The following is a 12,060-nucleotide window of genomic DNA, read 5'->3' as shown; positions in this document are numbered from 1 at the left end:
CTATATTAGCTTCTTTCAGTAAACATCTAGCTTTATTCATTAAGGTACAGTTATACCGTTCAGCTGTTCCATTTAACTGATGTGTGTACGCTGGACATGGATTTAAGAAAATACCTTTTTGTTTCAGATAATTTAAGAAAATTATTATTGATGTATTCCGTTCCATTGTTACATCTCAGTTCTCCAATTTGTGATACATTCTAAATACATTGCCACAAAAACGCAGCTGCAAGCTAAGGAATAGATCATTTTCAATAAATCAAACAGGTGCGATTGTATCGATATCGATTGGTTCAACATGTAGACATTGCCTCGAAAGTCAATTGAGTAATCTGAGGGAACGAGTTATTGATTCTTATAAGTATAAAATGGCAATTAAAGGTGAAATTGACAGGGGTATTCTCATTTCTAGCTTTTCCTACTTAGATCCTAAAATTTCCGTTTGAGGTTATGTTCTATTGTTTGAACCAAACGATACACCAAACCACTATCGAATACGATCCATACAGGGCCTCGTAAAAGTTCAGCTTCCCCCCCCTTTAACTCTTGATTGGTCGCTTTCAGCCAAATGAAATTTTCACACCGTTCCTTGGACGAAACGAACTGCTTTAGGGCATAATTAAAATGTCAAAGGCAGCGCCCCCAGGCTGCTTGATGGACCCAAACTAAACATTTTCTTCATATTCTACATCGAGATATTTTTGACCAAAATTCAAAACAGACCTTTTTCCAAAAATCGTGTGTGCTGATTACCAAATCCTGAGGAATTAAACTTTTGATTTCAATGTTCAACATTGGAAAACTTTCAAGAAAAATTGCAAATCTCATCATTGAAGTGACATGAAAACTTTACTTATAAAGTTTAATAAGAGAGGATGATATAAACATATTAATAGTATGTTTCACAGACCAGTGAGCGGCTATAATCACTTGGCAAGTACTGGCGCACATGAACTTTACCAATATTTATTGGTTTTTACAAACAGTGACCGTTAAATAATGATGTAATACTTTGGAAATATCTATTACAAGAAAAATCCTTTAACTAATACCTTTAATTTCTGCATTTGTATTAAAGCAGCAGGAAAAAAAATTTGAAAAATTAATTAAAAAATTTTGAAAGAATAAATAAAAATCCAGAGACAAAATTTTGTAACTGATCACTAATCACTCTGATTACTGATTGTCGGGGTTTTCCTGTGCGTAGCATAGGTTTCCTGCTAGTCATCAATAAAAGTAACAAAATATTTCTGTCCTGCATATCCTACAGGGGTTATAGGCCCATTCACATCGGTGTGTACTATTTCTAGTAGTTTGTCGGCTCTTCTTCTTCTGTTTTGGAATTTGCGGTTTGCCATTTTGCCTTCAAGGCATGTCTCACACTTACAGTTTATCAACGGGGTGTTAGATGGAAAATTCAATAGCAAATTTTTAGAGCTCAATAAATGTAAATCTCCAAAATTTATGTAACCTAATTTTCTATGCCACTTTTCTAAAGGATTGAGTTCTTCCAACTTTTCAAGAGCATGAATATTGATGTTTCCATCGAAAAACAGAGATTTGGCACTTAATACAAATAAATTTTTCATTCTTTCTGCAGTCCCAACATTTTGCCCATAATAATTTTGAATTAACACATTCTGCTTTTGAAAGAAAAAATTACAGTTTTCGTCAAGAAGTTTAGATAAGCTCAATAGATTTCTTTTTAATTTCGGTACATAAAAAACTTTCTTTAACTCAATTGTGTATACTTCTCCATTAACTTCACAAGATACCACTAGACAAGGTACGAATTTCAGCATTCTGATACATGTTTCTTAACTAAAATTTCACGTTGAATACGACGCGCACAACGAAAATTACCGAAATCAACTCCTTCCAAAGATATTTAATGATTCTTGATGCGTGAATTCAAACCACCCACTCATGAAAACTCAATGCTCTGCGTGATTCACATCGTGCGCTAAACGTTAGGTATCATGACGGTCTCTGCGATATAAAAATCTGGCAACCTCAATCTTGACGCTTTGGCTAAGCTGTAGCAAATTGCTTATAGTTTGAACAACACATGGTGGGAATTGAACATTACTCGACTGAGAAGCTTATTGAAACCGTTGTAGTGGGCGATTTGACTCACATAGAGCTTAGAGTTTCTTGTTAGCGGGCAGTTAAAATACCTCGTAACCAATGTGAAATAAAAACGTTAATATCTTCGTTTGGAGTTTGTTTCATCAGTTTTTGTTGCGCGAATCATGCACAACGTGAAATTATGGTTAAGAAACATGTATCAGAATGCTTAAATTTGTACCTTGTCTAGTGGTCCATTAAGATTAATGTTTCCAACTCTTTCCATAGCCAAAGTATAACCGTCAGCTACTATCATACCAGATTTTACCTTCAGAGGAACACTAGTTGTGAATAAATTAGAATCATTGGTTACATGGTCAGTACAGCTGCTATCAATTAGCTACAAAGATGAAAGATTTTTTACCGGTTACCTACTTGTTATATCACATGAGATATCATTTTGATCGGCAGAATATTCTTCCTGCACTTCTTCTGGTTGAAGTTGCTGTGCAGAGAATTTGTTCACAATACCCAATTGTTGCCGATTGTTTGGACAAACGCCAGAAAAATGTCCATAGCCATTACAGGAATAGCACCTTCTGCCAGGAGTTCCTTGCCATGAACCATGAGTAAAAGATCCTACACTTCCTCTGCTATCACGAATGTAAGCGCCTCCTTGATGAGCGCCTCCTTTCTAAGAGTCTACATTAGTTCCATTGCGTAACTCAGACACTGATTTTATTTTCAACTTCAAATATGTTACATTTTTATTATGTGCCGGTATAGCATCAGTTGTCTCTAATATAGAATGCATACTTGATGCAAGAGCTAACAGAAAATAATTAAGTTTTGATTCTTCTGACACAATTTCGCCCGATGCTTTTAAGTCACTGATAAGTTTATCAAAAATCGCGAAAAATTCACTTGGATCAGTATTTTCCAAAAGTTTTAAATTTATCAAATGTCTTTGCAGAAGCAGTTTCTTTTGAGTATCTTACACAGCATAGAGAGAATTGAATTTTTGTAACCTTGCATAAACCGACACTATCTTTGATCAGTTCAAGTTGCGAATCACTAATCGAATTTATAAGAAGATTTTTCGCTTTAAAACTCTTTGCATTCCAAAGTTTTTCTGTTAAGGAATCCGGTTAAAACGCTCTATTTGCAGCTTCACTACAGTCTTTAGCTTCTAAATAAGCAATTAAACGATATCTCCAGTTAAAATAATTGTTTCCATCAAATACTGGAATTTTAGCCAAGTCTTTTCCTTGTAATTATTTTACTATTTTCCAAAAATCTTAAAACTTATTCTTCTTCTTCTTCGCACTTGAAACTGAGTATCCGTTAAGTTCGCTAAGCTCATAATCAAAAAATCATTAAACCCCACAGGTCCGAATGGTTGCCAAAATCTGTAAATTGGTAGTAATCATCCGAAATATTGTTGTAATCCGTTAAATTTAATTTGTAAAGAGCCATGCACAAAGTGGCCCGTTTTTGGGCCCTCGAAATTGGGGTCGAAGTGAGGTTTTTTCATCCGTAGGGTGACCCTTTATACATACTAAAATTTCAGATTGAGTATACACACCGTTTTCGAGTTATGGGGGGGGGGGGGGGGGGCAAAGTCCCCGATTTTCACTCATTTTTGCAGGTGTTTTAATGTCAAACTCCGGCTGTTACGAGGTACCAGATCTAGATATTGAAGCGCGGTTTGCGGTGATTTGTTCAGCTATTTCTGTAGTATTTTTCCACATCTTTCACAAAGCCCCAAATGGTTTTTCGGGGGGCGGGGAGGGGGGGCTTTATTCATACTATCATGACCGTTAGCGCATCTTTCTGACTTTACTTTGTTCTCTTCTCTCCACGCCGCGGTCATAGTGGTATTTTCTGTTGGGGATTTTCCTTCTTCTTTACATTGTACCAATTTTAATGTCCTCCCCCCTTTTCCCCTTTTTACCCCCTCCCCCGCAATCCAAACACTTCCTCTCAAGTGTTTCTTCCTGTAAGGCAAATATGACGGGGTCATATGTGGGGGATTATTTTTCTTTCTTTACGATTGATAAACTTTGACCCAACTTACTTCTTCCTTACAGGGGTTCGGGCCCCCCTTACCCCTGTATTATCCCCCCCCTGCCCACGTCACTTTACTTGAAGTAATTTGTTCCCTCCGCAGCATAAATGACGATGTTTCCTGTGAAGAATATTTTCTTATTCATATTTTTCACGTTTCCCTTTCCACTTCTATGTTTGTTTGATTTATTCTTTCCTAGGTACATTCTCTTCCGCTTTCTTCCAGTTTTGAAGCACTAAAACTTAGTTTTTCAACAGCAATTGACACCTCACCAAAAATGTTTTAGGTTGATGAAAAATAAATAGTAAATAGTTTAGATTTAGTTAAAGCATTCATAATACCTATCACAAATGAATGGTACTCGATCTTCCGAGCTGACTAGTGTGTTGTGCGTTTTTGCTCCGCTTATCTCTCTCGGTTCTCGTTAGTTTTCGTCTTCTGTTTTCGTTTTTGTTTTCCTTTTTAGTTCTTATGTCCTCCAGTTAGTTTTTCTTTTTTCCTCCTTTTTCTAGTCATTTTTCCTTGGTTGGTTATTATTATCCTTTTCTAAGTTTTTTGTTAATCTAACTCCATCCCATGTGGTAAGTCCGTCTTTTCTAACCTCTGTCTCCCGATGACAGCCTAAATGTCTGATCTTCCAGTAGATCCAGGGGACCCCCCTGGTAGTACCCCCCAAACAGTTTCTGGTCCCACAATCACCGACCCTTTAGCTAATTCTGTTGAAAGTAGAAGAACTATCATTCTAAAGAATTTAGAGGATCTACTTTACCCTGAGAACTCAACAGGCCCCTTTCTTATCTCTTTATCTTATGATGGCTTAGGTAACAAACATGCTACCCTCATAGGTGAATCCCTTTATGGATGCAATATTCTTGGTATAAAGTCCATCAAAAAGATCAACAAAAAGAGCTTGATGCAAAAACGGCTTTTTTCGCCCCCCTCTGGAAGTTCTTCAGACTTTGTCTATTGATTACTCATACTTGAGCGCTTCTTTTCCCAAATTTTCAGACCCCCAAAAAATTTTGGGGGGGAGCTAGGGGGAGTGGAAGTCAAAACCTGTGAACCTCGATATCTCTTGAACAAAGAAAGATATCGAGGTCCGGTTTAGACGAAAAATCGTATAAAATTGCATACTTTAAGATTCTAAAGGTCGAAATCCCGATATCACATTTTTAAGTCAACATATGTGCTTTTTTCCAGTTTTTAGGTCTAGAAAATTTCTTTTAAACGAAAAATTTACAAAGATCTCAATTTTTTATTTGAACCAAAACCAGTTTTTTAGATTGTTCGTCTTTTTCCGCATCCAAGGAGTGGTCCATTAAGCTGGGGAACCAAACGGTTCCGGAGTTATGATCGATTGAAGTTTCCGCTCAACGCGCGCCGACCGATTTTCGCGCGCAAAAAAGTCGGATTTGACTGTTATTAGATCAGATTGAATGTTCAAACTGAGCAAAATGCTTTATTAGGGACTCTTGAGGGTCGCTGAGTTCAGAAATTACCGATACTTCCAAAAAATTCACGTTTTTAAAATTGCAGCTTCGGACAGGACCACTGAGCGGCCGGTCGGCGCTCAGTGGGCCTCTAAAATAGCGCTGCGGAGCTATAATTTTAAAAACGTGAATTTTTTGGAAGTATCGGTAATTTCTGAACTCAGCGACCCTCAAGAGTCCCTAATAAAGCATTTTGCTCAGTTTGAACATTCAATCCGATCTAATAACAGTCAAATCCGACTTTTTTGCGCGCGAAAATCGGTCGGCGCGCGTTGAGCGGAAACTTCAATCGATCATAACTCCGGAACCGTTTGGTTCTCCAGCTTAATGGACCACTCGTTGGATGCGGAAAAAGACGAACAATCTAAAAAACTGGTTTTGGTTCAAATAAAAAATTGAGATCTTTGTAAATTTTTCGTTTAAAAGAAATTTTCTAGACCTAAAAACTGGAAAAAAGCACATATGTTGACTTAAAAATGTGATATCGGGATTTCGACCTTTAGAATCTTAAAGTATGCAATTTTATACGATTTTTCGTCTAAACCGGACCTCGATATCTTTCTTCGTTCAAGAGATATCGAGGTTCACAGGTTTTGACTTCCACTCCCCCTAGCTCCCCCCCAAAATTTTTTGGGGGTCTGAAAATTTGGGAAAAGAAGCGCTCAAGTATGAGTAATCAATAGACAAAGTCTGAAGAACTTCCAGAGGGGGGCGAAAAAAGCCGTTTTTGCATCAAGCTCTTTAGTCAACATCGAATTCGTGAAACGCATTCATGCCAATAATCTGGTTTCCAATCACAAATCTATTCTCCCCTACGAAAATGCTAGGGTTTTCCTTTCCCTTAATTATATTACTCATAGACCTCCAAAAAAACTATCTGATCATATTTCAATCCAAATGAACTTTAATGAATTAATGAGACTAAAATTTAGGAACTTTACCCAGTATTATACTGACGGAGCCAAGACGGCCGATTATACCTCTTCAGCCTTCCTCTCTAATGATTTCTATAAAGTCTATTCTCTGTCAGAATATAATTCTATATTTGAAGCCGAAACGTGGGCTATCCCTCAAGCTGTCGAACATAGTATTAGTCTCAATCTATCCAATGTTGTTATCTGTACGGACTCTCATAGTGTCTTAGTTAACCTTATTAATCAAAAACCGGATCTCCACCCCCTCATTGAAGAAACCAAAGAAATCCTGTTTAGACACAGTGAAAGAAATATTTGGTTGGTCTGTATCCCTAGTCACTCAGGGATATTAGGTAACGAGAGAGTCGACCAATTGACCAAATTGATTCATCTAGCTCAGTTAGTTGATAATAAAATCTATTTTAAACAATTGTTCCCCCTTATCTCCCAACAAAACTTTAATGATTGGAACTCTGACTGGTTAACATGTAATTGGAAAGGTCAAAGACTAAAATCACTTCTCCTTACACTCTCTCGCAAACCATGGTTTTACAGACTTGACTGGAAACGTTCTCTTATTACGAATTTAATTAGACTTAGAATTGGTCATGGCCTTTACCCCACTCACCTGTTTAGAATTAACTTAGCAACCTCTAATTTGTGTGATTGTGGTTCCATAGGAAACTTAGAACATATCCTTCTCCAATGTGAAAAGCTGAAAAATAGAAACATCTTTTTTTCTGAACTTATAAATAAATTTGAAATCTTCCCACCCTACTCGACTCTTTATCTTCTTTCGGTCGGTGACCTCAATACCCTTAAATCTATAGCCCTCTTTCTGGATAAAAATGATATCCACCTCTAATCTACCAAATCTTTACTCTTACACTAAGTAATAATAATTTTCTTAAACTTATTCCACACCCACCAACCGTCCTACCCTCTAAACTATTCAATCTACCTTTTTCCAAACAAATCATTTTCTCTTCCATACTCAATTCCTACCATATGTTCACATTGTATGTTTTCCATTACCCAGTCTCTGGTCATAGGAAGTCGCTCTGCCGGGTATCAGAGCGTGAAAATGGTGAAGGGTTCTCACCCTCTCCCTCTTCAACTCTACTTTTTATCAACCCCACTTTTTTTCCCATGTCTCTATTTTTTTGCTTCTCACACCTTTAAAGTCGGTTCCTAATCTCATATAACCTCCATCCGATAGAAACACACTAGTCTAAAGTTGGCTGCAGGTGCTTAGTCACAAAGCCATTAAACAACAGAAAAAAAAAAAAAGAAAAAAAAAAAATGGTGCGTGAGCCTCTTCACCACGTCACGGTACTTATCTATAAAGATGTTTTTTTCTTATTTTTTTATTATTTTTTTTATTCTTTTTCATTTTTATTTTTTATTTTTTTTAAAGTTAATTATTTTATTTTTTTGTTTTTTAATTTTACTTATTTTTTACCTTTTATTTTATTCTTTATTCTTTTATTCTCTATTGAAAAAAGTAGTAAAAAGTAGAAGAAAAGTGAAAAGTAAAGAGAACAAGGCAAAAGAGGGGAAAGGGAGGAGGAAGAAGAGGGGGAATAATGGAGAAGAGTAGGAGGGTGGCTCCCATATATTCAGTATTTCAGTACCTATTCATGAGCAAAAAATTGTTTGCCAGTAACATCATCATTTATGCTGCGGAGGGAGCAAAATACTTCAAGTAAAGTGGCGCGGGCAGGATGGGGATAATACAGGGGTAAGGGGGGCCCGAACCCCTGTAAGGGAGAAGTAAGTTGGGTCAAAGTTTATCAATCGTAAAGAAAGAAAAATAATCCCCCACATATGACCCTGTCATATCTGCCTTACAGGAAGAAACACTTGAGAGGAAGTGTTTGGATTGCGGGGGAGGGGGTAAAAAGTGGAAAAGGGGGGTGGACATTAAAATTGGTACAATGTAAAGAAGAAGGAAAATCCCCAACAGAAAATACCACCATGACCGCAGCGTGGAGAGAAGAGAACAAAGTAAAGTCAGTAAGATGCGCTAACGGTCATGATAGTATGAATAAAGCCCCCCCTCCCCGCCCCCGAAAAACCATTTGGGGCTTTGTGAAAGATGTGGAAAAATACTACAGGGATAGCTGAACAAATCACCGCAAACCGCGCTTCAATATCTAGATCTGGTACCTCGTAACAGCCGGAGTTTGACATTAAAACACCTGCAAAAATGGGTGAAAATCGGGGACTTTGCCCCCCCCCATAACTCGAAAACGGTGTGTATACTCAATCTGAAATATTAGTATGTATGAAGGGTCACCCTACGGATAAAAAAAACCTCACTTCGACCCCAATTTTGAGGGCTCTAAAACGGGCCGTTTTTGGCCCTTTTTGTGCATGGCTCTTTGGCCACACAGGTCCGTTAACTTACAGTCGGTAATTCAGAATCGAAAAAACTCAAGTCAAAAACGAAAAAGTCCAAATTTTGAAATCGTAAACTCCGTCGCCACAAAGGCCCAAAAAAAACTTTTTAAACTAAAGATCGCGCTCTGCTACCATGTTAAGATACGGCAATAAAGATGCTTATTTGCGAATAAGATAAACTCAGTTTATTTCAGTCAGTAGCAGTACATTACACAGAGACAATAGCAAGAATACAAAGATAAAATTAAGAACGTTCCAGAAGATTCATATTGCAATCAAGTAATTGATCTAGATCAAGATGATATGATAGTCGCTCTTATCGCAACAATTTCTTCCATGAAATAGTACATAATCATTGAATCATCAAACATTGATAGGTTAAACTTGCAAGAGTAACAGGTTGATTTTTGGTGCTCAAGAAGTGTGAATTGGATGAATCCATTCAAAGTGTTGCCATGTTGTAGTCGAAGAGAAAAGTTTTCTCAGTCCATTGATTGGTTCTTTTTTCAAAAAGCAGTACCCAAGTGGCAGTGATCGCGATAAATAGCGATTTTATCGGTTGATTATCGGGTCATTTCACGTCAACTCAACCAGGCTCGGTACCCGACCCCCTCCGATTTGGCTGAAAATTGGTATACGGGGTCTTTACATCATTCAAAGAAACTAATTTTGAAGGATTTTCCCATCCGACGCTCCGTTCGCGAGATATTCACTCCCAAAGATGGGGTGAATTTTAGCGACATTCAAAAAAGCTCGTTTTAGCAATTCTCATTTATTCGACTTCCCTCTCTTTGACTCTCCATAGCGAGACTCTGTATCAATCCATCATACTTTGAAAGAGTATTTCTAAACCACGTTTTCATGCTTAAAGCTAGTAGAGAAAATGAGAATACTTGCAGACAAGACATCTTGTTCCACGGAAAAATCATTTAGATAGTCCATCTCATTGAGTAGCATTATGAGTTGCCATCATGATAACTTTTTCTTTGGTGAGAATACAAGTACCAGATTAGTTTTTTTTTTTATTTTTCACACCGGAAAAAAACATTGTATCAGAATTATAGTTGGTATCTCGGGTTGAAAAGGCACAGATGTTGTGCAAGGAGAGATTTGGAGAAATAAAGTATGTAAAGATCTTGGCTCAGATCTGAAAGGATATTATTTTAGTAGTAATGGAAGACGAAAAAAAAAACAAAACAAAAAACATACAGATGTACCTAAATTAACATGTTTTCTTGTGTTTGATTGAAGCATAGCTAAAAAGAAGTTAAAATCGTTGTTAACTGATAAAAAATATTAGGTTTTCAAGGTGTACTTGCTGTACGCTTCGAAAAAATCAACTGGAGAGAGGGGGAGGGAGAGAGAGAGGGGGAGGGAGAGAGAGAGGGGGAAAAAGCTAACACAGAAAATTTACTTACCGTCAGAAGCTAGGGATGGATGGCAAAATGATATTATGAATATGCGCAATCTTCCAAATGAATGAGGAAAAAAATGAAGAAATTTTCAAAATAGTTTTTTGAAAAATTACTATTAAAAAATAATGTAGATTGCCCTCTGCAAAAGTTCATAAAATACAAAAAATTCGGGAGGAAGAATTTTGAAAGAGACATGACGAAATTGACACACAAGTGTGAAATGAAAATTCCATTCGTTCATATACATACACTTAAAGTATGGTAAAAACTTGATTAGAAAATGGTTTCAGCAATTCTTGTCAGGTTTGAAGAACTGATTGTGAGATTGTTTGATTAGTTAAAATTGTTTTTTTTTTTTTTTTTGTTTTTTCATTTAATTTCATGTACAAGATACAAAAATAAATCAATAACATGGACCAAAATAGAAAATAATAATTGAACAGAAACTAAATGCTTTACTCTCATTCATGAAAATTAAATGCAACATTAACTATAGATACACAGTACCGTTTGGTTCGAGTGTTAATAGGAGTATTAACTCCTAGAAGATCATAGAAAAAGTATTCTCTACAGACAACAATTTGCTCCGTAAAAAATATTGAGGAAATACGATTGAAAACTACAGGGTAGGTTAGACACTAGAAAATGTTTGGTCAAAAACATTAGACTCAAAAAGTGACTTTGGCTTTAATTAATGATAAGTAATAATGTTAATGAAAATGACTTAAATAAAAAAGATTACATACTTTATTTCTCCAAATCTCTCCTTGCACAACATCTGTGCCTTTTCAACCCAAGGTACCCACTATAATTCTGATACAATATATTTTTTTCCAGGTGTGAAAATAAAAAAAAACTAGTCTGGCACTTGTATTCCGACCGGAAAAAAAGTAATCATGATGAAAACTCATAATGCTACTCAATTAGAAGGACTATCTAAACGATTTTTCCTTGGAACAAGATGTCTTGTCTGCAAGTATTCTCATTTTATCTACTAGCTTTAATCTTATAGGCACATGGTCGTACTTCCTCTTTGAACTGATTTTAATTTTTTTCTTTCAGGATATGAGAGTAAGAATAAACTCCTCGGATGGCTAGCTCCGATCAGATCAAAGGACTTGTGGAAGTATGAACAACCAATGCAAATGGAGGTGCATCGACACGTATGTTTTTAGCTCATCTCAAATTTTCTCAATAACAAGAAAATAAAATATGCAAAACTCCCAATTATCCGAATGCGATGTTGTCTAGACTTAGGACCATCCACATCAATGTTACATGTGTGCGCAATTGAATAACAGGTCAAGGCAGGCTGCTTTCGGTCAAAATTTTGAGATATTTTCGTTCTCAAGATAGAGAAACAAGTTTTTCAAAGGAAGATTCATCCCTTAACACATCCAGGCAGGCTGCGTTGGGTCGAAATTTTGGAATATTTTCAAAATGGAGAAACATGTTTTTCAAAAAAAGACTCATCCCTTCAAACATGTAATGTGCTCTATTCATAAATATCTTTTGGCAATGCAAAATATCGTTTTCTCTATTGATTATCCGGATCTTTTCCCTATCAGCACTAGTTCGACCTCTTTTAGAGTCCACGCAAAATATGTCTACACACTTTTAGATTGGGACAGAGGATTGTCTGACGTTATTTAAGCATGGAAAGTAAGTGCTAGAAACCATAATAAAGGATCCTTTGTCGCTGT

The 12,060-nt window shown here is 36.5% G+C and overlaps 1 long non-coding RNA gene across 1 annotated transcript; it reads right to left on the bottom strand.

Annotated features, from left to right (window-relative positions):
- Nucleotides 1–840: 840 nt before the first annotated feature.
- Nucleotides 841–11,423, bottom strand: LOC140224685 (uncharacterized). Its single transcript, XR_011899933.1, has 2 exons — nt 8,950–11,423; nt 841–3,476 (listed from the first exon to the last, which is right to left on the bottom strand). It is a non-coding gene; the product is annotated as an uncharacterized lncRNA (long non-coding RNA).
- Nucleotides 11,424–12,060: the final 637 nt, after the last annotated feature.

The sequence above is a fragment of the Bemisia tabaci genome, chromosome 5 (assembly GCF_918797505.1).
Source record: "Bemisia tabaci chromosome 5, PGI_BMITA_v3".
NCBI lineage: Eukaryota > Metazoa > Arthropoda > Insecta > Hemiptera > Aleyrodidae > Bemisia > Bemisia tabaci.
Note: the sequence above shows the minus strand (reverse complement) of the source record. Positions and strands in the feature narration are given on the sequence as shown.